Below are 27,806 nucleotides of genomic sequence, written 5' to 3' on the forward strand. Positions count from 1 at the left end.
AATGGCGAAGTTTTAGATTCTTCATTGTGATGGAAGCGGACTCTGCCCAGGGAAGTAAGCTGTCCTGTCATAAGGAGAGATTCCTGAGGAAGGAATTTATAGTTTTTAAATATTTAATTTTTTTCATTAAACTACTTCTTTTACTTCTTCTGTTGTAAGGGTAAGCCGCCTTATTTCCTTTCTTAACATATTGCAGTTTTTTTAGGTGGTAAAAGCAGACCGATACAATTTGCGATTTGTTGAAACGAGCAAAATTGTGAATTTTTTTTTTTTAAAAAGGTTGTTTTGTCCTATTTTCATCTGTCATGTATGCACGTCTGTATTGTACAAAGTTTTATCCCATATATATTTTTAGCTGCTTATTTTAGAATAACATTTGCTAAACTTTTTAAATACTAGAGCGATATAGAACTGAAAAATTAAAAATAAAAAAGCGTGAAGTTCGGTCCTGCCCTATGTTTCTAGCATGTAGTATTAAAGGAGATGTCCCGCGCCGAAACGGGTTTTTTTTTTTTTTTAACCCCCCCCCCCGTTCGGCGCGAGACAACCCCGATGCAGGGGTTAAAAAAAACCACCCGCACAGCGCTTACCTGAATCCCGGCGGTCCGGCGTCTTCATACTCACCTGCTGAAGATGGCCGCCGGGATCTTCTACCTTCGTGGACCGCAGCTCTTCTGTGCGGTCCACTGCCGATTCCAGCCTCCTGATTGGCTGGAATCGGCACGTGACGGGGCGGAGCTACACGGAGCCGCTCTCTGGCACGAGCGGCTCCATAGAAGACTGCTGAAGACCCGGACTGCGCAAGCGCGGCTAATTTGGCCATCGGAGGCCAAAAATTAGTCGGCTCCATGGAGACGAGGACGCTAGCAACGGAGCAGGTAAGTATAAAACTTTTTATAACTTCTGTATGGCTCATAATTAATGCACAATGTACATTACAAAGTGCATTATTATGGCCATACAGAAGTGTATAGACCCACTTGCTGCCTCGGGACATCTCCTTTAATACGCGGGATAGTGAAAATGAAATCATTGAAATCAATGGTTTTGTTTCGTCCCATTATGATGGCTGTGATTTTCATGGCTGCATAACGGGGAATAAAAACACACCCATCTGTTTAGGCCCTCAGTCATAGAAAACCCCTTTTGAAAACTAGACTCTTTATCGTATTTATCTAGGTATGAAGTTAATATTGTTGCTTGTCTTGATTAATCGTCCCGATTTTCACCAAACGGATGGGGTTATTTAAAAATGATTTTTAGTGAAAATCACAGGAAAATTGAATTGAAGTGCAGCCAACCAGAAGCCAGGGCACCTTGATGATGTTACCAAATGTGTCCTCCATCTTGCATATGGGTAGAAGTTTCATAGGACACTTGCATCACATGACCTAACCATATATAACATAGGCACAATGTAACCAGTGGCCATTTTACAGTTGAGCACAGGACAGAGAAACTGCATCACATTTATATGCCTATATAATACATGGTCTGTTGTTAGGGTCAGATATTCTACAGAGGATATATTGCTTCTGGTGTGAAAGCTTGTATACTGGGGTTCTATTGGAGAGACCAGAGAAAGAAGCTGCATGACATTTATATGTGTTAGGGCTCCCACCCACTGGCGTTTTTTTCTCCACTGCGATGCGATTCTAAAGTTAAAGTCTCGCATCACAGTGCGAGAAAAACGCAGGCAGATATCCCAAAATCGCTGGGATATCGCTGCGACATCGCCAGTCTTTTCAATGGGGCCAGCGGCAGCAGCGCTAGTCCCATTGAAAAGATATGGAGAATGCCGCGGACTTCTGCCACAGCTGTCACAGCTGTGGCAGGAGTTTCCTTCATCCCCGCGGGGACCGGCTGGCTCCCCGGCACTGCTGTCCAGCACTTTCAGCAGACGGAGATTTAAAAATCCCCGCCTACTGAAAGGGCTGCGCAGATTGGCTGAGGGCTCAGCCAATAGCAGCTACTGCTTAGCTATTGGCTGAGCGCTCAGCCAATGACAGGTAGCTCTTAGCTATTCATTCATGAATAGCTAAGATATTGCTATTCATGAATGAATAGCTAAGAGCTATCTGCCATTGGCTGAGCGCTCAGCCAATAGCTAAGCAGTAGCTGCTATTGGCTGAGCCCTCAGCCAATCCGCACAGCCCTTTCAGGAGGCGGAGATTTTTAAATCCCCGTCTGCTGAAAGAGCTCAGTAGCAGTGCCTGGGAGCCAGCCGGAGGACACGGCTGACAGCAGGAGAGGTGAGTAACTTTTTTATTATTTTTTTAACCACTTTTTTATGATTATCGGGGAAGGGCTTATATTTCAAGCCCTTCTCCGATAATCATTCTGCAGGGCTTGTCAGAAACCACTGCTTTCAATGGGATCGGCAGCAGTGCCGATCCCATTGAAAGCAATGGGATAGCATGCCGCTGACTTCTGCCACAGCTGTGACAGAGGGTTCCTTCATCCCCGCGGTCCCCGCGGGGATGAAGGAAACTCCTGCCACAGCTGTGACAGCTGTCAGAGCTGTGGCAGAAGTCCGCGGCATTCTCCATATCTTTTCAATGGGGCTAGCGCTGCTGCTGCTGGCCCCATTGAAAAGACTGTCGCAGCGATATCGCAGCAATTTTCTCGCACTGCTCTGCGAGAGTTTTCACTTACTCTCACAGCGCAGTGGAGAAAAAACGCCAGTGGGTGGGAGCCCTTAGGTTGTGCTGCTGGGACCTGTTATTCTATGGATTTCCATGAGTACACCTTCTCAGAGCTGTAATCCCCAGAGCGAGCGTGGTTTTATGGCCCTGGCGATTAAAGCCCAGCCAGGACGTAAAAAGTCTATGGGGTGGTCACTAAGGGGTTAATCACATATGACTGAGCATAGATTTATTTTAAAGACCACACTGTGACCTAAGGTGATGGTGCTGCTGGTGGTGGTGGAGCCACTACTGCTCTCCTTCTCCTACTTCCACCATGTTTCTTCCTCCCAAAACAAAAATTTTCCCTTACACAACTATGTTGATGGAAACGTAAAAAGTTATGGCTACCTGAAGAAAATTATTTAATTTTTTTCCAAATATATTTTATATCGCCATAACCGTACGGACCCATAGAAAAAAGTTATTGTGTTTTTTGATGCTGTTTCTACATCGTAAAGGCAACACCTCTCTGCCCTGCCCCCTCCTCAAAGATGGCAGAACTGTTTTTTTGTTCCCCATTTCACTCCACTTTAAAATACCTAAATATACTTCAGTACATTATCTGGAACCGTTGAAGAATACAACTTGTTCCGCATAACGAAGCCCTCAGACAGCCACGTCGATGGATACATAAAAGGGTTATGGTTTTTTGAAAGTAGAAGGAAAAATGAAAATGACACACAAAAAAAGAAGGGCCGCATACTGAAGGAGTTAAACTCTTACATGTTTTGGGCTTCCAATCTTTGGCGTACAGAGGTGAGGGATGCTGCGCAGTATGCTGCCTTGCATACAAATTTGTATGCAAGCCCGGAGTTTATCACTTATAAAAAGTGTAAAATAATCAATTATGGAACAATTTGGGTTATCCGCACTCCATGCTTATCTCTAGGGGGCAGTCAGGTATTATTGGTGCAAATTATTGTGTGGTGGGTGTCAACACAAGAATGCAACTTCAATGGAAGGGACTTGTATTTCCTGTGTCTCAGCGCTACTGGGCCCTGCTAAATCTAAAATATCTTGTTGTGCAGCGTCCAAAGAGCGGGTCCTAGCTATAGGAGACGGCGGAGATGAGCCGCAGGCGTTGTCACGATGGCACTACTGTCTCCCACCCGGAGGGTAGCCAGAGACGCATCCAAGGCACCTAAGGGGAGGCTTGAGAAAGGGAAAACTTGGAGGATAACCCACAGAATAGATTACCTCTTAGTCCTTGTGTCACTGGTGACGCCACCATTCCTTCCTCTGCGGTGAAGCTGTATGGGGAAATGATAGTTCACACGCACAGAGTAAAGTTGAAAACAATGTCAGGAATGGTCGGCAATGTTGCTTTACTCGTAAACTCCAACAATAACAGTTTAACTGTACATATGCCAGCATACAGCACAGGTGCAGGTAAAATGGGTAGTGAGACCGGGAGGCAGAAAACAGGATGACTACTGGGCCCACAGTCCTAGTTATCTGTGCAACTCCGCTCTTGGAAATGACACCTTCTTTTCCCTCCAGACTGTCAACCTGTGCACACTCACTCGTTCAAGAGTCTGTCAATGCTGAGTGCAGTAGTCCTCCAGCAGCAGTCATAAGGCCATCCTCTTGGCCTCCTCCAATTCAGGGCCTTAGTAAGGCAAGGCACTGTTTCTCCTAAAGCGTGGTAGGCTCACCCATGCCCTCCTCTGCAGAACTCCAGACAGACTTGCACTCACTAACTCACTAGACTCTACTGACTAGACTACCAGACCAACTAGCACTCACATTCTGCAAACATTAATAAGAAGCATGGTCAGGTGACCACAGACTCACAACACAAAAGCATACATTGCTAGACAGAGACAGCTCATTTGCAGACATTAACCATTTCAGTGCTGCAGAGGTGCAACACATACACACTTCATGCACACTGAAGTTGCAGACAATACAAAGGCACAAGACAGACATGAAAAACATTCTGAAGAGGCCTATAGGTCTGGGCCACTACAGTTGGTCTACGGAAGCATATCTAAAAGAGCGATCCAAAGCACTGTCAGTTAGGCCTTATGCACACGGGCATGACGGGCTCCGCAAGCAGAATACCGCAGCGGAGTCCGCCACGGCGCCCCCCCAAAGACCCCATACTTACCTCCCGGATCCGCTGCGCGAAGCCCTGCATGATGCTCCAGCACGCATGCGCAGTACAGCGCATGACCCGCCGGCAGCATCATATGATGCGGCCAGGGGTGGGCGCGGCGGTAATTCACGCTAGACTTCTGCTGTGCTACAGCTAAAGTATAGCGTGATGGGCGGCTTCCATTGACTACAATGGTAGCCGTCTATGCATATACCCGCGGCAAATAGGACATGCTGCGGGTAATTTCACGCTGCGGAATTCCGCAGCATGTACATTAAGCTATTAGGTTCAATAGAACCGCGTTTTACACGGTGGAAATCCGGCCGTTGGCATTAGGCCTTATGAGGCTATCTGCCTTGCCACACACCAGTTTGACTTTGGACTATTTGTGAAGGCATCACATGGGGAACCCCAGTGTTCACCCTTGACCCCTCCAAGCAGAATATGGGTTTTGGCCCCTAAGCCATTATACACACAGACATCCTGGAAATGTGGCTGCGGATGGTGCACTGGGTCGAGGCGCAGTACCTGAAGGTCTAAACAGGAGAGTAGTGGATTTGGCTGCCTGCACATGGCCGGGCCAGATTCCGCATTCAGGATCCTGCAGCGGAATCCGACGCTGTGCCCGGCTGGTGACCCCCGCATACCTGTTCGCAGTCTTTTAATCTGTGCTGCGGATGTACCAGCCGTCACACTGGTGCACATGCGCAGTACAGATTATGCCACACTGTCGCTAGGCGATTACGCAGACACTGTGACCCTTCCCTGAAAGTGCCACGGGCCGGACAGCTTCCACTGACTTCAATGGAAGCCGTCCGTGCCGAATCCGCACAGAATCGCAGCATGCTGTAATTTCGCCCTAACGCTGTATCTGAGCCGTCTGTGACAACTTGGGCACAGCCTCATGGGAACGCACACACACGTACTTGTGTGAACATAAACTTTAATGCTTTGTACATTTACTCTAGGCTGGGATTAAAGCCCAGGACCAAACACCGTACATTCAAGATGCTTGGTCTTATTTAGGTTAAACGTAGTCATTTTCTTTCATTTGACAATTATCGCTTGAGCAATTGCGGGAAACAGCGATTTAAAGCCAAAGGCGTCGCACGTAGATGCAGCCACTCACAGGGCCCTAAGAAATAAAACGCTCACTTGTCGAAGTCGCTTGGTTATTAGCTCACCTAAAAAACAAGCGACTATCAGCCCGGGTAACCCAGAAGTAGTCCATCTATGAACGACTGCCTGCTTGCAGTGAATGGAGGTGGGCGCCGCTATTCTTTGTACAACTAGCAGTCCTGTGTGAAAGCTCCTATGTGCTGACAGTCGTCTCGTGTAAAGGTCCCTTTAGGCTGCCTGTCCACAGGCGTTTTTGCATTGCATTCCCCGCGCCGATAATCCGGCCGGGGGGAACGCAGTGCATGTTTTCCATAGCATTGCTATTAAAGCGCAGACCCCCTGTCCACAAGCGGAGAATCATAGCGATTCTCCGCTCACGGTCGGCAAATCGCGGCATGCTGCGAATTGCCGTGATTCTCCGTGGTGAGCCTATGAGTCAGACAGGCTCACTGCGGAGATACACCAGCTGGCTCCTGCTCCCGGGCGGCGGGATACCGCAGTGCCCGTGGACAGGCAGCCTTAGGGCTCCTGCACACTTGCGTTTTTTTCACGTGATTGTCAATGGGACTTTCTAATGTTAAAAACCTACCAACTTGCGATGCGTCAATCACATGAAAAAAGGCAAGTGTGCCGGAGCCCTTAGTTAGACACTTTGGCTCTGCAGACGGTATCACACACAATAGGCTTACAGAATACAGTTGGCAGGCGGTATCACACTGGATGGATGGAGATATACCAGTTCAGCAGCATACCGGCCCTGATTACTTCACAATGTTATTGGGACTTGCTATAAGTTGTGACTAATTCTCTGTTCATTTGCTTTGATCAATTCCATCTTTTTTCTAAATATCGTCTATAAAACAATAATTCATGGTTTGACTTCTTGTTTGAATATACAATTGCAACCAAAGTTATGGGACCCCCATGACAGATTAGGTTTATTTACCAAATGTACAAACTTTCGTCTGTTTGCGAAAAGTATACAAAGACTATTTAAATAGTTCGACACAACTAATATAACAAGTGCTTTCTTGTAATTCAACCCAAACTGAGACTATTATTGATACTGCGGTCTCACAATTATTCGACCCCCTGAATGGAATCCCTCATAAGAGCACGCGTTTGCAAATCAAATGTTGTCTCAATCACACCTCATACAACTATTCAAGGGCTTCATTAGTTGCATCAGGTGTGCTTGAGATAAAACAGATCAAACACTTGGACTGGCTGGGCTTTGTTGACTCGGACGCTTGACTGCATATTAGAAATATGGCTGTATCAAGAGAGGGGTTCAAAAAGTTAAGAGAGGAGATCATTGCGTTACACAAGCAGAGAAAAGGACACAAAAAGATATCAAAGGCACTGAATGTACCTGGAGATACACTTGGAAGCATAGTTCACAAACTCAAAGTTAAAAGTACACTGTCTACACTACCTGGACGTGGCAGAAAAAGGAAGTTATTACCAGCCCCCACAAGATTTCTGAGGAGGCCGGTGGTCAAAAACCTTTGAGTGACTGCAAAAGACCAGCAGCAAGATTTGGTGGCAGCCGGACCTGAAATTTTTGTTTGCACAGTAAGGGCTTGTTCACATGGGCGTATGTCAGCCAGGTTTTCACACCTGGCCAATATACACTGCCCCTCTGATGCATTGGCTTACAATGCATCAGTGCACAGGGGCGTATTTCCGCGGTGTAAAAGTACCCGATCGGGAGAATCCACACTGGCGGCGGCAGCTGCATAGATCCCTATGGGAGCCTATGCTAGCTGCCGGAGAAGGGAGGTGGGATGGAGTTTAGTAGCATGATTGCTAAATTACCTCCCCCTTCTCTTCTCCTCTTCGCCCCTTGCAGCTGTTTGCAATGGGAAGGGGCGGAGCTAAGCTCCACCCCCTCCCGTTGCTGGCTGCGGACAAGGGGCAGGAGTCTTCATGTCTGAACTCCAAAACGTACCCCTCTACTGACTCAAAAGCACAAGAAAAATCAGCTCCAATATCCTCAAAGCCATATAAACAGGTCAGAGAAGATTTGGGAGTCTGTTCCATGGAGTGTTGAAACATAAACTTTTTAGGCCCATCAGCAAAGCAAGCGCTGTGATTGGATCACAGTTGGCGCTCGATAAGCCAATCACAGCCATTTAGTGATGTCATTCATTGAGTTGCTGTGATTGGCTCATCAAGCGCTGTCTGTGATTGGCTGGCGCTCGACCCAATCACAGTGCTCGATTTGCTAGAGGCGGGGTATTCAAAGCCCCGTTACCAGGAAGAAGCTGAGATGTCAGAGTGGAGGACACTGCAGTTTGCCACATTTAATTTTCAAAAAATTGCTAATAAAGTCATCATGATGGATCATTTTTATGTGTTTTTGTTCAATAATTCTAAGAAATCCGCAACGCACTTTCCCACCCAAAATAAATTAGAGCTGGGGAGCAGGGAAATTTAAACTGTTCTTGTTTGGATTTTGGCAAACAGCAGAAAGCTTGTAAATTTCACAAATCAACCTAATTTACAGTATGGGGGGAGGGGTGGGGTTTAAATCATTTTGATTGCTACTGGATGCGGTGTATGTCTTACAATGTGAGATGCACAGTATCACTTCTCGTTTTATCGATATGATCTTAGCTATTCAGTATCTGTTCCTGTTTACTACAAACTTGTACTACTGGTTTCTTTGCCACTTCATTCTTGGGATAGGTGTGGTCACCCCCTCATTGGGCTCTGCAGTTTTCACGTGTCCATTTTAATATCCTATTCAACTTTTTGTGATCCATGTTATTTTCCTAACAGAAGCTGGGGGACAAATATAATCACAGCCATCAGTGGTGTAACTATAGGGGGTGGCAGGGGTGGTGGTTACAACCAAGCCCCCCGGGGTTAGGTTTACAGGCCCCAGTCATGCCATTACCAGCTGTAATATCTATAATGCGCCTTCTATAGTGTGGTGCATAGCATTCTGCACATCCTTAATCCTCCTCCCCATCTCTAGACTCCTCTACTTTGGTTCCTTTAGTGATCTGCTGGAGCAGAGGGAAGAGGGAGAGGAGGAAGATTCAGGATGCAGAGCCTACCAAGAACTACAGATAGTCAAACTGCACAAGGTGGCCAATATTGCACTGTGTGGGGGGCACAGAGGGACCACTATTACACTATGTGGGACGGTGCAGAAGGCTTGCTACTACACTGCGCGGGGGGGGGCCTAAAAGGGACCACTATTACACTATGTGGAATGGTGCAGAAGGCTTGCTACTACACTGTGGGGGGGGGGGGGGGGACAGAGGGACCACTATTACACTATGTGGGACAGTGTGGAAGGCTTGCTATTACACTGTGGGGGGCACAGAGGGACCACTATTACACTATGTGGGACGGTGCAGAAGGCTTGCTACTACACTGCAGGGGGGGGGGGCTGAGAGAGACCACTATTACACTATGTGGAACGGTGCAGAAGGCTTGCTACTACACTGTGGGGGGGGGGGGGGGGGGGGGGGCACAGAGGGACCACTATTACACTATATGGGACAGTGTGGAAGGCTTGCTATTACACTGTGGGGGGCACAGAGGGACCACTATTACACTGCGGAGGGCACAGAGGGACCACTATTACACTGCGGAGGGCACAGAGGGACCACTATTACACTATGTGGGACGGTGCAGAAGGCTTGCTACTACACTGCGGGCGGGGGGAGGGCTGAGAGGGACCACTATTACACTATGTGGAACGGTGCAGAAGGCTTGCTACTACACTGTGGGGGGGGGGGGGGGCACAGAGGGACCACTATTACACTATATGGGACAGTGTGGAAGGCTTGCTATTACACTGTGGGGGGCACAGAGGGACCACTATTACACTGTGGAGGGACAGTGCGGAAGGTTGGCAATTACGCTGTATGGGGTACATAGGGATCAGTATTACACTGTGGAGGGACAGTGCGGAAGGCTTGCTACTACATTGTGGGGGGCACAGAGGTGTAGTGTCCCGGTACAACAGTCCCCTCCATAACTGCATGCACGCATTTGTCTATGTGATGTCAGTGTCTTCTGTGTTGCATGAATGATGTGTATTGCATAGCTGCAGCACTGAAAGGGTTTACTGTCTGGTATGTGAGCTGACTGTCTGGAAAATGTATCCGTTTGTCATATGACCTTGTAATATATATGTGAATGCAAGGTGTGTGCAAGAGAGACGAGTCGAGCCCAGTCCAGTCCAGACTGAAGAGGGTTGAAAGAGTTCTGTTCTGGAGAGCACAAGAGGACCACGCAGGCACCTTCAGTGTGTGTGGCCCAGAATGGAAGAAGCGGAAAGTAGTCTACAGCCTTCCCTGAGCTTGCTGTACCCAGGAGATATGAAAAGACTTCTTCCGTACTAACAGTGAGAAAAAAGATGAACCGCCACGCAGTGCACCCTTAGTTATCAAATGTGAGTGTTGAGCGGTAGAGTGTTGGAGAGAAGAGAGTGTGTTGCCAGGATCAGGACCTACAGATAACAAGACTGTGGTTTCTCCTGTTCACCCGTGGGTCCTCCCCGTCACACCACTTTGACGTGTTTGCATTGTTTTCCTGCTGGCGTGTATTCTGAAAGTTCTAATCAAGTTACTTCAAGTAAAGCGACCAGTCGCCCGTCCGTTTCCGGAGGCTGTGTCTTAAAAGAATCCCGCGTTTGTGTGGATTTACTCCACAACTAGGAATTCCCTCATGGAGGCCACACGAGGGTGAGTTTACTCCACCATCCAGGAATTCCCTCACGACAGAAGAAACGGTGGTGTCACGCATGACATAAGAGACTAAGATAATCCATTATTGGGTTTCCCATTTATTAACCTGCCCTCAGCCCTTGGGCGTCTCACCGGTTACCCTCCGGGTGGGAGACGGTAGGGTCAATGTGACAAGGCCCAAACACTACCCCGCTGTCTCCTAGGCCGTGTGCTGCTCCTCGAATGATGCAGAGGGACCACTATTACACTGTGGAGGGACAGTGCGGAAGGCTGGCAATTACACTGTGGGGGGCACAAAGGGACCAATATTACACTATGGAGGGTAGGAACAGTATGACACATATTACACTGTGGAAGGAGGGTACAGAGGGTCCACTATTGTAGCCTGGGGAAGGGAACTGAGATTACACTCTTACTCTGTGAGGGTTGGCATAGGGGAACTGCACTGGAAGATCAGTCCAATGATGTACACAGAACACTGCAGCATACGGCACAGGGGAAGTAAGCGGGATATTGGACAAGTAATACTGCTGAATGCAGTATTACTCTAAGGATGGGAAGGGGGCACTAAAATTCCATGGGGACACAAAGTGGGCAATATTACCTTATGGGAGTACAAAGAAACCATTTTCACATTATGAAGCATAAAGCAGGCACTATTACCTTGTGGGGCACAAAGGGTGCAAAATTGCATTCTGAGACACAGAGGGGATACTATTGCTTTTGAGGGGCACTATAACATAGAGGCACAAAGGGGGTTCTACTACCCTATGAGACACTATTACCTTATGGGAGCACAATTGAGGCACTATTACCTTAAGGGGGCACATAGGGAACACTTACCTTTGGGAGTCATTATTATATTGTAGAGGCATAAAGGAGGAACTGTTACTTTATGAGGCACAATAAAGGTACTATTACCTTACAGGGGTACAAAGGGGACAATATTATCTACTGGGGCACAGATAGACTCTATTGGTTTATGTGAGCACTATTATCATTTTGGGTCACAAGGGTGGCATTATGACTATGTAGATGGCATTGAAAAGGACAGGGGCAGCAGCAGGATGGTAAGAATGTGCAGACATGAGTTGTGGCTGAAAGAGGTCATCATGGGACTCTTGGGCCTAGGTAGATAGGAAAAATGAAAGTGAATGCCATCGTCAGAGGAGATGTCACCTGTAATCACTGGAGGTAACTGCACTGTAATCACTATCACTGTGTAGCACTGATATCTATCCTACTAACTAGTACATTAAAGTGGAGCCGCGTTCTCGTTTGCTTGTGCAGCCCGGTAATACAGGCAGACACATCATTGGCTCATTCAAACGATAAATTGTTCAGTTGTTCACATTCACTGTATAAGTGACTAAGACGGACTGACTGATCGCTGTTTAAACCGAACGATAAGTGAACCAGCCAACGATGGTTTTTATGCTGCACAGAATGAATGATGAGTGAAAAGTGATTATCGTTCAGTCGTTGGCTCGCATTTAGGCCCAATGTCAACGGACGGATTTGAATTGCGAAAATAAGACCCTGTCTTATATAAATTTTTGCCCTAAAAGAGGCACAGGGTCTTATTTTCAGGGGTTTCTTATACTTACCTAGCAGGTGGCATCCGGGTCCCTCGCGCTGGCTTTCACCGCTCCGGCAGGTTTCCGTGCAGTACTCAACACTGAAGGAACATCTTTTGCTGGTAACAGGACTTGAATAACCTGCCTCCAGCAAACGAGTGCTCTGATTGGTTCACAAGCGCTTCCTCAGCCAATCAGAGCTGGCGCTCAATACACCAATCACAGGCATTCATTGAATGACATCATTGAATGGCTATGATTGGTTCATCGAGTGCCGGCTTTGATTGGCTGAGGAAGCCCTTGTGAACCAATCAGAGCACTCGCTTGCTGGAGGTGGGGTATTTAAGGCCCGATAGCAGCAGGAGATGCTCCTTCAGTGTTGAGGACTGCAGGGAAGCCTGCTGGACGATGCCTGCTAGGTGAGTATTGCTTTTTTAATATGTAGTGTAGCTAAGGATTATTTTGAGGGGAGGGCTTATATTTCAAACCCCTTGCCCTGAAAATCAGGGTAGGGCTTATTATTGGGGTAGGTCTTATTTTGGGGAAACACAGTAATTAGGCTTCCCTGCCTGTTCAAACATGGCGCGGTTGTTCCTCGTCGATGTGAACAGGCCCAGCAATGCATGAAAGTACAGTAAAGGAGCATGGATATGCTTGTGAGAGGGCATGCTAGCGCTCCATTCAGAGCGCAATCATGTCCTCCTCTAGCCAGTGTATCGCTTAGATCTTGTGCAGGAGGTCTAAACGATTTTTTGAACAATTATTGTGCCATCTAAAAACACCTGATGCTTCAGGTCACAAGCGGTGGTTAAAATAGAGACCCCTACAAACCCCACCCTTCAACTTTTCTTTACATGTAACATTGAGGATGGATAGAGGCTCCTTTGTCTAAGCGTCCATTTAGACGGGATGAATGTCGGGCAAACGATGCCCAACACCCGCCCCTGTGTGTCCTCGCTCCCGTGCTGCAGCATAAACGATGGACGATCAGCTGATTGCTCATCGTTCAGTGTAAATAGTAGTCATTCAGTACTGAACAGCCGCTATGTTAAGTCAATGGAGAGAAGCGGGGAGAGGGAGGAGTGAAATCTCCTGCAGCCTCCCCGCTGTGAGCTAGCGATAGTAGCTCCCATGCAGCAGCATCACAGTGAGTATGTGCGGGGGCAAGGGTCGGGCATAGTTTGCCCGACATTCGTCACGTCTAAAAAGGCCTTAAGGGCTTAAACAGACAAATATGTTTGCGCAGGTTTTTGCGCCCGTGAAACTCTTTGCCACAAAACGGGATGAATCCAACCCATTGATTGTTCTCATGGACGTGTTTCTTGCACGCAATTCCTGTGAATGAGAAAATATAGCTCTTGCCATGTCTTTCTACATGTTACCCAGAAAGCTGCCATAGAAGTCTATGCCAGGTTAAAAAAAAGCAAGGGGAAGTGTGTAATCCGGTGTACAACCCTTGTGCATGTGCAAAAACACTCCATGGTTGTGAGCAAATTCGCGCATGTGCTCGTCTGTTGAAGCCCTGAGGGATCCTTCACATGAGCGCTGCTATTTTCAGTCGGCCACTTCGCAGGAATCACATGAATGAAGTCACAGCTGCATCTCTTGTTTATACGCTCGTTCAGACGTCTGGGTGCCGTGAGTATACGCCGAGCCCGAGATACAGTCGTGTAGGGGGAGAGAGCTCTGCTAAACTACCTCCACCTTCCTTCCTCCTCTCCGCTCCTTGCTGGCTGTTGGCCAAGGTAGGGGGCGGGAACTAGTGTGCTAATCTTCCGCCCCGTCCCGCTGCCTTTCTTTGCCAACAGCCGGCAAGGGGTGGAGAGGGGGAGGGAAGGGGGAGGGAGATTAGCACACTAGTTAGCAGAGACGCTGCTAAACACCCTCCCACCTCCCTTTTATGGCAGCTCCCATAGGCTCCCATAGGAGTCTATGGCAGGAGTCGCCGTTTTCCGGCTGGAAGATAGTTCCAGAACTATTTTTTCCATCCGTCGTAAAAATAGCCGACCGGAATGCGCACTGTATACGCCATCTTTTCCAGCTGACCGTTTTTACACACCCGAAAATTGACCATCCAAATTGATGCATTGGAATCCAACACATCAGATGGTCTCGTATATCGGTCGGCTGTGAAAATTGCGGCCAATATATGCTCATGTGAATAAGCCCTTAGACCAACATTCTTCAGTACACTTGGTTGTAGTTAAAGCCCCCCATCCAAAAATAAAACCCTGGATCTGCCCCCTTGTGTTTCATATAATCTATTAAAGGGTCCCTACAACTTGAGCACCGCTTATAAAAGTTTAGCAAAGTTCTGAGTAGATATAACTACATACTGCAACATGTCAGCTGCACCTCAAGAACATCGCAAGAATCCGCTCTTTTCTCACTGTGGACACGCTAAAAACGCTTACTGTTGCCCTCATCCACTCCCGGCTCGATTATTGCAACTCGTTGCTGATCGGCCTCCCCTGCACCAGACTCTACCCTCTCCAGTCCATCCTGAATGCGGCAGCCAGGCTCATCTTCCTGTCCAGCCGCTACTCGGACGCCTCTGTCCTGTGCCAGTCACTGCACTGGCTGCCCGTTAAATACAGAATTCAATTTAAACTCGCCACCTTCATCCACAAAGCCGTCCACAGTGCAGCGCCCCCCTATATCGCCTCCCTCATCTCAATCCATCACCCAGCCCGGGCTCTCCGCTCTGCTAACGAAACCAGACTGAGCGCCCCTTTAATTCGAACTTCTCATTCCCGCCTCCAAGACTTCTCCAGAGCAGCACTAGTCCTCTGGAACGCACTACCAAAGGCTACCCGAGCAATCCAGGACTCGCAGAACTTCAGGCGTGCTCTAAAAACGCACCTCTTTAGGGAGGCATACCGCATTCCCTAAACAAACCCCTCTGTACTCCGCCTGATAACATGCTCCCTGACCTACTGACTGCAATCCCTGCTAGCCATCATAAACCGCTCCTGCAGTCATACTGTTTCTGCCGTCACACGGCCAAATGTCTGACCATTGTCTATGTGTATATCACCCCTCACTCTCCACCTCGCCATACAGTGCACATCTCCACCCCGCCATACCGTGCACATCTCCAGCCCTTTACCTTCTGTATCACCCCATTACTTGTAGTATGTAAGCTCGTTGGAGCAGGACCCCCACCCCTATTGTTTCCTTCAATTGATTACTATGTAACCGTGGTTCTGTAATGTTTGTACTTTTGTCTTTCTGTATCCCCCGTCTATGTAAGCGCTGCGGAATATGTTGGCGCTATACAAATAAAGATTATTATTATTATTATTATTACTGTCCAGTAGGGGATCTCTGCGCTGGGGACCCGGGACATACAGTAGGGATTATGGAGGCACGGAATGTTCTGTATTGTACCTCCTATCACTCATCTTATGGGAAAAGACTCCCATCAGTCTCTCCCTAGTCTGAACTCACTGCTGACGGAGGGGAGTGAGGAGGGGAGCAACAGATTTAATACACATCCATGGCAAATGGGGAGATAGACTGCAGGGTATATAGCCAATCCCTGCCTGGGTGGTCTCCCACTGTTATATATCATTACGATACAACACTTGGAGCATCGATATACTTTAGGAACATACAGCGACTTTGGGTTAAAAAAACATTATTCCTACATGTCTTGGAGTTCCTACTATTCACAACCCACCATTTAGAGGTCACAAAGTACCAACTGCATCACCCCAAGGTAACTCATTCTGAAGATTGTTACAAAGATCTTAGAGCCTAGCAGACATATGATATGTGAGCGGCTGAGATACTATCAGACCAGGTAGTAAAGTTATAGAATGGAGATCAGAACTTGGCAGTAACTTTACCTGGCTCCCGAGTGTCTCTGTATGTGCAGCCTAGTGAGCGGCTGCTTCCCGTGCGATGTCACCTCCCTCCGCAGGCTTTGTACCTTACACAGGAGCCTGAGAACGTTTCCTGCTCCTCACACAGGTGTTCAGATGATGAAACACTTGAGACGGCGATATGAAACGGCCCCAAGCGGGCGCCCAGCCGCCTCTGATCTCTCATTTTGGACCTCTGCATCCACGGAGATGCAAGATTCACTCAAGCGTATGTGTATTTGTGTGCGCATGAGCGTAGCGTTTTTGCAGAACGAATTATCATTTTCAGCGCGTGTTTTACTAGACTTTTTGCGCTTGCAGTTGTGTGCAGCAAAAACATATACACCGATTGAAATGGCTCATTAGTCCAATGCGTTCCAGTTTTTTTTACCTGTGCAATTGCGCAGTGTTTCACGCATCTTCTAGCGCATTTTGCACACATTTGCGCATCCCCATTGACTTCTATGGGGACATAGATGTGCAGGAAAATGAAGCACGCTACGTTTTTTTTCCCTCGACTAAAATGCGCAGGAATTAGTACACCCATTTGAATGAACTTACATACGTGCGCAAATATGCCTGTGTGAATATGGCCTAAGGGCCGCTGCACACAGGCGATTTTGTATGCGATTTTGCGTGTGAAAACGCACAGAAAATCGCCCGCACAAACCGCTGACAATAGAACCCACTGATTTCAACGGGTTCCTTCACATTAGCACTTTTGCACGCGCATTTCCAATGGGGGAAAAATACACAACATGTTCTATTTTTATGCCCAAGGTTCCCTTCGGAGTCCGTAAGTCTGGTGTTAATTCATTACATCGGGGACTTATTACGCTGCTCAGCCGGTTCAATAACAGCATGGGATGTGAATAGACCAGCAGCTTAAACAAGTACAGTAAGCAGCGCAAATATGCTCCAGGGAACACGCGATAGCGCTCCATTCAGAGCGCAGTCATGTCATGCTCTTGCAAGCTTATCTACGCATGCGTTCGTGTGCAGGAGCCCTAAAGCACTCACTTCAGCACTTCTGGCCTGTGACCATGTGAGTGGTCCCAGCAGTACAAAAAAGGACAGTAAAAAGCACCGATACAAGTGCCACAGCAAGTGGCTACGTGCACCGCCGTCACGGTATCATGAGCATATATGTGTTTACGCCCATGTGAGGCCATCCTCAAGGTTTCGAACAGACAAGCGTATGCGCAAATACGCTCTTCGCAACGCAGCATATTTGCGCATGAACAAGGTTTGGAGATGGCAATAATTATGCTGCTGCGGGCGTTTCTGCAAGTAGTACTGTCATTTATTCGCTTTTCGAGGATTTAAATGGCTATGAATTGCTAATATGGGCAAACCGTCTTCTTTCTCCCGCATTGTGCGCAGTGTAGCATCCGCCCCATGCTTTTTTTGAACCTGCCACAGACTTCTATGGAAGTTTAGTTGCATAAAATGCAGACAGATAGGGCAGGTCCTATCTTTTCACTCGTGGGGACTGCCAGCGAAAAACACGCTCATAAGAAAGAAACTATTGAAATCAATGGGTTCTAATTGCTGCGCGGTTTTTTTTTTGGGGGGGGGGGGAGGTGATTTTCACGCATGCAAAAATGTGTGCAAACACATTCATCTGTTCAATCCCTAAAACTACATCTGCAAAGTTTTTTAAACTTGTTCGGGACCTTTCATACTTGCACATAAGGTTCCAGCAGCACTGTTACATTGTGCTGCTGGAACCTGTGGTTCTACAGGTTTTCATGAGCACAACTTCACAGGTGAGCTGCATATATATATATATATATATATATATATATATCAGTGCCTCTGCAAGGTGAAGCTGGTATTCCTTCGCTCTAGGGTTTGTTGGTCCTGCATGCCTGTATATGTGTTATGTGTGTGAACAGTGTCTTGTCCAGTATTTGTGCAGGTGGTCAGACATCAGATGTGGACAGTCCTATTCTGTGGTTGTTCTGTCTTCCATGCTAGCCCCAGGGTGTTGGTGTGAACTGTGTCCTGTCCTGCTGGATCGTTTGTAATCTCTGGGCTAGTGTGGCCCTGAGGTTCCAGTGTGGGGCCGCCCTTATCGGGGTGATCACCCTGCTTGCAGGCAAGGTTCTAGTGGATGTTGTTTCATTAAAGTAGGGACCCGCAAGACAACGAGGAGCCTTGTAGTGGCTTTCGGGCTTAAGTGACTTGGCCAATTCATCAACCAATACCTCGTACTTTATAGCAATTCCATCTGTTATGTGTACAGGTATGCAAGGTGTATATTTTGGTCCTTTGTCAGCCCCTATGTTATGTCTGTATGTGAGTCCAGTTCGCAGTATGCAGTTCACTGTCCCGTTGGTGTTCCAGCCAGTGCGTCCTGTTTGTATGCATTACCCTTCCTGCACCAAGCCACCCGTATTTTTAGTTTCCGGCGTCCGTTCTGGCTGCCCCCTGTACCTGGTTCCTGTTGGCAGTCTAGGACGCACATAACAGACCCTATCCCACAGCACTGAAATCCGCACAATCGTAGCACGAATTTTGCGGCTGAACATTTGTAGGAAGGGCGTATTTATAACGCTACTACAGAATATTCTGTCCTGTGTGAAAGGTCCCTAAGGCTGCTTTCACACGGTTGAAAAAATCGCGCTAAATTCGTGCATTGCAAGACACACAAATCTCGCACAAATATGCAGCCCATTCTTTTGAATCGATTTTTGCGGCATGTCCTACGTTTGGGCGTTCCCTCGGAAGCGTTGCTCATTGTTTTCAATGGGGCCGGCAAAAACATAGCAACTACGATGCGATGCAAGGTTCACATTGAAAATAATGGGGAACACTAGCCTATCCTACTTGGCACAAAAGCGGCTCGCACCCGCACGTTCCCAAGCACAATATCGGGCCGAGCTTCACACGCCCGTGTGAAAGTGGCCCCAGACTTAGCTAAAGCTTCAGCCATAGGTGGGCCTCAAACAACTGTATGTGCTAATACGCTTGCTTCACTGCGACATATTTGTGCATAAATGAGTCATTTTTGCGTGTGTATGAGCGCATAGTACTGTATTTTATGCGTATTCATGGCATAATCAGATGCATGCACAAAACGCCCCACCCCGATGTAAAAAACGCCTCGCATCCGTGGCGACATCGTATGTTGGCGAACGCAATATTGAGATGAGTTTCGTGGCCCAATATCGCACTCGCCTGAGGGAAGTTAGCCTTGGGTGCGTCTTGCAGAAATATTCCGCACGTGGGAAAAGTCCCTTATGTGATCCCCATGACAACATTATCGACTTGTTAATTATCCTTTTAACTTCTGGGAAATCGAAAGTAGAGTTTCTATTACTGCGCAAATATTTGTTTTGTCACCAGGAAGAAAAATGGTATTTACAGAGCTTCTAGCGCCACTTTCCCAGATTTGACCCCATTATCTAGATCTAAGGATAAAGTCTAAGCCAGCTACACAGTGGGTGATGTAAACTGTAGGAGGGGCAAGGGACCGAGTTAGGGACCTTTCCCACAAAACGGAATATTCACACCAGTCTTGCGCAATATGCTTCCCCTGAATTCCCCACCATAATCTGAACTACTAACTGCGGATTTTGATGCTGAATTTTCGGCAGGATTCTGTTATTTTCAATTCCCCATCAAATTCTGGACGTTAGCAGTGCAAATTTAGGGGATTGCCTTTTCCGTCCCGTGTGAAAGGTCACTTAGAAGGCTTGAGTAAATACTAAAAGTCAAGTGTGTATGGGTCGGTTCTGCAACTGTGTCCAAAAGTGGTAGGGACAAAGGTGGGCTAGTGTTCTTGAAGGGGGTAACAATAATATGTTTTGGGGCTCCTGCTCAGTTTTGTGAAAAAAAAAAAAGATGGCCCTCATTAGGCTAAATAGCCTTTTGAATCAGGGTGAGGGTGTTTTCACACGCTTATGAACCGATCCTACATTATTATGCATCAATATGAGTGCAAATCAACGGTGTTCATGTTGCGCTGAAGTGTGCGCTATTGCACATTAGGTTCTCTCGAGTTGCCCTTATTTGGAGGTATATGAAGTGTTTTGAGGAGGGAACTTGTTTGGTTTCATCTAGGGAGAGAAACACACGAACAATACTGTTATGAAACTGACATGCAGTATGTTGACCTTCAAAGAATCATAGAATGGCATAGAATCATAGTTGGAAGTGACCTCCGGGGTCATCGGGTCCAACCCCCTGCTCAGTGCAGGATCACTAAATTGTCCCAGAGAGATGTCTGTCCAGCCTCTGTTTGAAGATTTCCATTGAAGGAGAACTTATCACCTCCCGTGGCAACCTGTTCCACTCATTGATCCCCCTCACTGTTTAATATCTAATCTGTGTCTCCTTTCTTTCAGTTTCATCCCATTGCTTCTAGTCTTTCCTTGTACAGATGAGAATAGGGCTGATCCCTCTGCACTGTGACAGCCCTTCAGATATTTGTAGACCGTATTAAGACTCCTCTCAGCCTAAACATTCCCAGATCCTTTAACCGTTCCTCATAGGACATGATTTGCAGACCGCTCACCATCCTGGTAACTGTTTTCTGAACCTGCTCCAGTTTGTCTATATCTTTTTTAACTGGGGGTGCCAAGAACTGGACACAGTATTCCAGATGAGGTCTGACTAAGGAACAGTAGAGGGGGATAATTACCTCATGTGATCTAGACTCTATGCTTCTCTTACTACATCCCAGAATTGTGTTTGCCTTTTTTGCTTCTGCATCACACTGTTGACTCATGTTCAGTCTATGATCTATTAGTATAGCCAAGTCTTTTTCACATGTGCTGCTGCTTAGCTCAATTCCTCCCATTCTTTTTTTTTTTTTCATTTTTCTTGCCTAGATGTAGGACTTTGCATTTCTCCTTGTTAAATACCATTCTGTTAGTTGCCACCTACTCTTCAAGCTTTTCTAGATCTTTTTGAATACTCTCTCTTTCCTAGTGTTAGCTATCCCTCCTAGCTTTGTGTCATTGGCAAATTTGATCTGTTTCCCATCAATTCTCTCCTCCAGATCATTTATAAAAATATTGAACAACACTGGGCCCAGGACACAGTCTTGTGGTACCCTACTTGACACATTCTTCCAATTGGATGTGCAGTTATACATGACCACTATTTGAGTACAATCACTCAACCAGTTGTTAATCCACAGTTGCCTTGAAAATACCATATTTGGTCATTTTTCCAATGAGTTTGAGATACTTTGTGAAATGCATTACTAAAGTCAAAACATCCAAGTACTTGCATACATGCTGTCTAATAATTTGTTCAAAGATCTTTCCCAGTATAGAAGTCAGGCTCACAGGCCTGTAGTTTCCTTGATCCACCTTCCTCCCTTTTTTTGAAGATAGGGACATTTGCCCTTTTCCAATCGTCTGAGACTTCTCTTTTTCTCCAGGAATTTTCAAAAATTATGGCGAGTGGTTGAGCAATTACCTTTGCTGCTTCATTCAGTATCCAAGTTGTAATTCATCGGGACCTTGAGACTTGAATTCATTTAAGTTAGCTATGTGTTCCCTTACCATCTCTCTGCTTATAGATGGTCTGCATTCTCTTATTCCCCCAATAGCACAGGGAAGATCAGTTGATGTTACATCTACTTTCTGAGAGAAAACAGATACAAAATAGGAATTTAAAAGTTCAGCCTTCTCAACATCATTCTTAGCTAATTCACCATTTTCATCTTGTAAGCATCCTATAGCATCTTTGAGTTTTCTTTTGCTTTTGACACACTACCGAAATCCTTTTTCATTGCTTTTGGCCTCTGTTGCAAGCCTCAATTCATTATTAGCTTTAGCTCTTCTGACACTTGCCCTACAGTTTCTGCAGACGGCATTATATTATTCTGTGTTTATCTATCCTGGTTTCTTTAAATGCTTCCCATTCTTACTCCTTTTAGGGATTGTTAACTATTGTGCCTTGAGAATCTCGTTTCACAATATTTCCCAACCTTCTTGGGCATTTCTGTCCTTAAGAACATCCAGCCATTGGATCCTTCCTACACTCTTTCCGAGTCCATTTAAAATCTGGTTTTCTGAAATCCAACCTTAAAGTATAAGTCTTCTCAGGTCTTCCTCACTTTGTTATCCAAAATTCAAGGTCCCAGCCACCCTTACTTCCTCAACCATTCCCTCCCTGTTGGTGAGAATTAGGTCCAAGATAGACTTTCCGTGAATGAGAATTCCAGAGCTCGATTAAATAGAGATGAACTGAAGAGTATAAGAGCTCATTCACACCGGTGTATGCAATTTCAACCCGTGAAAACCCCACTGTTTTCACTGCATGTGTATGTGCAGGTTGCAGGCATTTTTGATGCGCGTGCATGTTTTATTTACATCCATATTTACTGCAATTTTCACGTGCGTCAAAAAGCAACGCAAGAAGGTCCAATTGATGTCACTGTTATTTTCCACTGTTTCCTGGGAATCTGTATAGAAAATGCATGCAACCTGCGTAGAAGATGCATGCAACTATGTATTTGCTTTGTTTTAACACAATTACTTAGACATTAATTGGCGGTTTTGGTCCGTAAAAAGCAGAACATGCTGCGTTTTTTTTATTCTGCAAACGATTGATCCGAGAAAAAACACTCATCTCCACACATTAATGGAAATTATTGATTTCAATGGTTTCGTTTTCACTACCAGGATTCTCGCTTGTTAAATGTACTGGCGAGAAAAGATAGGACTTGCCCTACCTTCCATGCACATCGTTAATACTACATTCCGGAAAGTTTGAGCAGGACCTATCATACCACTTTTTTTTCAACCTCCTGTGCTATGGCATAGAATTTGAATGACTGAAGGGAAAAAAAACACATAATTCATGAAAACTATGCTCTATAGCGGCAAGCGTAGTTGTGCATACAGCCATCTAAACTGCCTTAAAAGTGGAAGGTCTGGTGAACAGATACATGTTGAGTATTTGCAGTTGTCCCTCAATTTAAGGCAGTTGCAATTATTAGTATTAGTTATACATGGAGCACACTGCTGTGAAAGCGATGAATATGTATCCATTTGTATGCATATTATATGTTTCAGTCTATTATATTATAAACCTTGTGATTTCCATTAACTAGAGCATTCTAGACATAATATTTTTGCCTTGCCAAGGTGGTACAAGAAATCCTTGACATTATCAGCCACAGTTTCCCAAGAATATGTTCTGTTTTACTTGACCCTATAAATTGAGACGCAGCACTAATAAAGACAGACAACTTCTAATCACATTCCGTTATGTGTGTGATTCGTAAGCTTCCTTGAGCTCGAGCTCTTTTAAATTTGGCTACCTGAAAACATACCAACTAGCGAATATTGTGCTAACAAATTTAGCACTCAACGTGGGGCTGGAGCGTCATTCTTCCAAAGGCAGCTATCCCACATGGAAGCATTTCTGCATTGGGGAATGGACGGATTAGGGAGCTCCATAAAAACATGGCAAGAAAAGCATTTTCTTCTTACAAAATTTAATCTGTCCCTGCCCTGAATGCATTAACATTCCATGATGGCTGCAAAGGAAGGTAATTTATGTCATGATATGACCTCCAGTTTTAAAGATTCTGACAGGCGGTATGTTTTTGGGTAAGAAATCTGTATGTTACGACTTGAGCACATGGGTGTACACATAATGGGACAAAACAAAACCATTAGGGGGGGGGGGGAGTTTTCTTGTAGAAAGTCTTGATTAGAGAGGGTTAATGGTTTCTTGCTTCTCTTCAGAGAAAAGGTGAATTCTGAAGGGAGGGGCTGTCAGCTTCAGAGAACTTTAGAAAATGTGTAGAATTATGCACAATGAATCAGACAGAGAAAAAATCATGTTATGTAGGTGGTTTGAAAAAGTAAAACATTGGATAGCAGATCATAATGGAAAAAAAAAAGAAATGAAGTGAATTAAAGTGTCTCAGCGAGTGTGTGCAGAAGGTTACAAGGAAGTTGAATTGAAAGGATGTTTATGTACAGTGATTTAAAAGTTGTCTGGGACAAGGCGTATTTGTGTAGAGGCAGAAGGGGTAGACCATGACATTGAATTTTAAGCTTATGATTGCTGGAATTAATAGAAGTGAAACTAGGGGTCTGGAAAATGTTGTTTAAACTCCCATTCCTAATGCAGATATCGACTGGGGTCGCAAAATTGTATTGACCACGCATACGATTCTAACACAATTCCTAGTCAGCAACACTGCACCTGCAACATTGGTAATAGTAGGAGAAAACCATTCCCACCCTGGTAAGCCTGCTCAGGAGGCCAGAGAGGATGGAGCTCGCTGAAGTGTGTGGACTGGCTGAAGGTAGGACTGTTAATGATTAATAATGTTTTGTGTGGTAGGGCCCCCGGTCCCAGTATGAGGACCTCACTTCTCACGTTAATGCTTTATATCAGAAATTAAGTGTTGCTTATGTATATTTTCCACGATTCCAGATTCAGACTCAAAAGAGCAGTCCCATATTGTCACTATTGCTATGTGTTTCTGTACACACGGACTCAATAAGGTGTGGAAAAATTATTAGGACAATAAGTTTGTTAAAAATCGTGAAGCACTTGTTGTAACATATGATGATATATAAAACTGAATGATTGTTGAATGTGTACTCATGCTTCTACAGCGTCATGCTCTACGCCCATTGTGGCTATACCCCTCACTGTGGGGGTGATCAGGTTTAATAAAACTCTTGGTACCCCTATGTTGTCACAAAAACACCAGAGCACAACTGTCCCAATAATGATAGGAGCATGGTTTGGTGACCCCTGGTTGGTTCTTAATTGCTCACGGACTGGGGCTCATCATGCCATCTCATTTGCCCAGGAAAATGCCAGTATAGATTGTTATCCCTCCTGGACAAAGTGTGTGTGTGTGTAGGTTGCAAATTATGGGACAACTCTGATTTCTAATCACACCGCCTATCGGGATTGCAATGGGTTACCTAATAAACATGTACAATGTGTGGGACAACATAATACAGTAAAAAAGCTCAAGAGAGCTGTGGATAGTTGTCCAAGGCCAAATGGTAACCCTAAGATAGTGTCTATGGGCATGGCTAACAGGAAGGTTTATTTGCCTATTCATAACACAAATGAGGGATTAGTTAGTGAAAGCTACAGACTGGAAGTCCCACTGAGATGTCTAGATGATCAAAGTTTCACAGTATTAGGCCGGCTGCACACGAGCATGACGGGCTCTGCCGCGGAATATTCCGTGGCGAAGCCTGTCACGGCGCCCCCCAGAGCCTCTATACTTACCAGCGGATCCGGCTTTTTCGCTCCCGCATGACGCTTCCCCGCCCACTGCCGCCGCGTCACATGACACGGCCGGTCGCGTCATATGACGCGGCGGCGGTAGGCGGGAAAGCGTTTTCACGCTATCTTCTGCTGTGTTACAGCGGGAGATAGCGTGAACGGACGGCTTCCATTGACTGCAATGGAAGCCGTCAGCGAGTACACCCGCGGCAAATAGAGCTTGCCGCGGGTGAGGACAGGAGATTTCATGGTGCGTAATTCTGCGGTGGAATTCCGCACCGTGTGCCCTGAGCTATTAGGTTCAATAGAACCTAATAGCTGCAGGCAACGCAGCGGATTTTCGCCGCGAATTACGCAGCGGAAATCCGTTCGTGGGAAGGAGGCATTAGGGCTGGCTAATCAAACTAATGCAACTCAAGCTTAATTGATTGTTGTTTCTAACCAGCACATGATAGTGCTAGATTATTTTACAGCTGCCCAAGAGCCGCATAAGCCAATATGTTTTATACTTTGTCATACTTAGGTATTCTCATTCCTCAAACACCTGACTACGATTCAGGGCAAAAAGGGAATCCTGTCAGCTAGATGAAACCTGTGAGGGATCTCCTACACTGTTGAGTAATACTGAAGTTATAGCTTCGAGAGCATCAATAGAAGGGTCTGCGGACTAGCAATAACTAATGGTAGGGTAATAAATGGTATAGCATGTGATATGGCAAGAGCCCTTAATGCTGCCTCATAGGCTCTTGACTTATTACTGTTCGATATACAAGGTACTCAAAAAGCTGTACTGCAGAACAGAGCTACAATTAATGGTATTCAATCCTGGATGTGAGAAATGTTAAGGTATGTGTTTTTTTAACCTAACTGACGAAATCTATCTATAAAAATATGCACGATCCAAAAAATAAGTTATTACAGACACTCTGGCAACATAAAAATGGTTTGATTGGCTTTCCGGTTCTTGGTTCAGTGCATCTTGGCTACATCGACTCTTCACTATATTTTGTAGTATAGTGATAGATTATGTATTCCTTTGCTGCTGCATTCAGTGAATTGGTTCATGAGTCCACAAACACACACATGATCGCAATTCATGTTACTGGAAATCCAACCTAAACATAACTAAGTGATTGTGTCATGTTTCCTCATGCTATATCTGTCCCTGTACACAGAACACAAGTCTCCTACCCTCAGACTCAGGGTTAAAATAGACCCAGGATGGGGCCACCCTACATGGATGTAACCAGGTGGTTTATGGCTAATTCTTTGGAACGTCCATCATGTTATTATCTGTTTGATCTTCTGCTGTATTCCACTTATTTGCAAAAACTACCAAACATCTGTCACAAGAGAGTATACAAATCTCTTGCGTGCAGTTGCAATAGAGAATATCCTAACCTTATACAAGCTATTCCTCTCCAATGTGTGTAGATTTTTATAGACTTCTACTACCCCAGACTTCCAAAGTACATAGGGTCATGACAAGAAACTAAGGAAAGGTGGCATAGACCTTCTTACTTTCAAGGGACATCTTCCTGGCAAAGGGACAAGTAGCATCTATTGTAGAAATAGGGACAGATCGTACATCAGGGATATTGAAGTGTTCACAAAAAGGGGGGAAAATGTGAGAGCAGTAAATATGTATCCATTTCGTGTCTTGTATCCATCTTATATGCTTGAGTCTGTTGTGTCATAAACTTTGTGATTTTCCATAACAAAGCATTTCAGCGATAATATCCTAGCCTTGCCAAAGTGGTACAAGACATACAGACTGACGACCTTGATATTATCAGCACCAGTTTCCCAAGAATAAGTTCTGTTTTACGTAACACTATAAATTGAGATGCAAGACTAATCAAAGTGCTAACGACCACCTTTCTGTCAATCCGTGTGTATGTGATGTGTGAGTTACATGCAGAGCCTGACAGCACCTGTGATGTCAGTTACTGGCTCTTAGCTCCACCCCCTGATCACATGATGGTGGCATTATCACAGGTCCTTTATCATCCTTCTGCACTGAATGAGGAATTATGGGCAGACTATATCCCCCACAAACCCCTGCGGCCTCAGTTGATATGGATATAGCAGTACTCAGTCTGGAAGTTTGTACCTACTTGTGAGACATCTGGACACCTGTGTGAAACTCCAATAAATGACACCTCACAAATTCACACATGCATAGCTCTCGTGCTGACAGGACCTGTGATCAGTTCACTGTCATGTGATCATTTAATGAGGGGTTATGAGTGGACCACGTCCCACACAAACCCCTGTGGCCTCAGTTGCTATGGATACAGCAGTACTCAGTCTGGCAGTTTGTATGTTGTAAGACAGCTGCACACCTGTGTGGAGACTCCAATAAATGACACTTCACAAATGTCCACATAGCTGGCGTTGCATATTGACCAATAACATTGAAGCATAGGCCTTCACCACTATCTTCACATCTCCTGAATATGATATCATGTCATCCCAAGTGCTAATGTCACTAACACCAGTCCAGCCTTCATTTAATA

At 45.8% G+C, this 27,806-nt stretch overlaps 1 protein-coding gene across 1 annotated transcript in view; it reads right to left on the minus strand.

The window, feature by feature from the left end:
* PIK3R6 (phosphoinositide-3-kinase regulatory subunit 6) overlaps positions 1 to 16,146 on the minus strand; it is an 82,578-nt gene extending 66,432 nt beyond the window's left edge. Inside the window, exon 1 of the mRNA XM_066587975.1 lies at positions 16,042 to 16,146. The gene's annotated coding sequence lies outside the window, so the exon portion shown is untranslated. The remainder of the gene's footprint in view (positions 1 to 16,041) is intronic.
* Between the last annotated feature and the right edge of the window lie 11,660 nt (positions 16,147 to 27,806).

Source organism: Eleutherodactylus coqui, chromosome 13 (genome assembly GCF_035609145.1).
Source record: "Eleutherodactylus coqui strain aEleCoq1 chromosome 13, aEleCoq1.hap1, whole genome shotgun sequence".
NCBI lineage: Eukaryota > Metazoa > Chordata > Amphibia > Anura > Eleutherodactylidae > Eleutherodactylus > Eleutherodactylus coqui.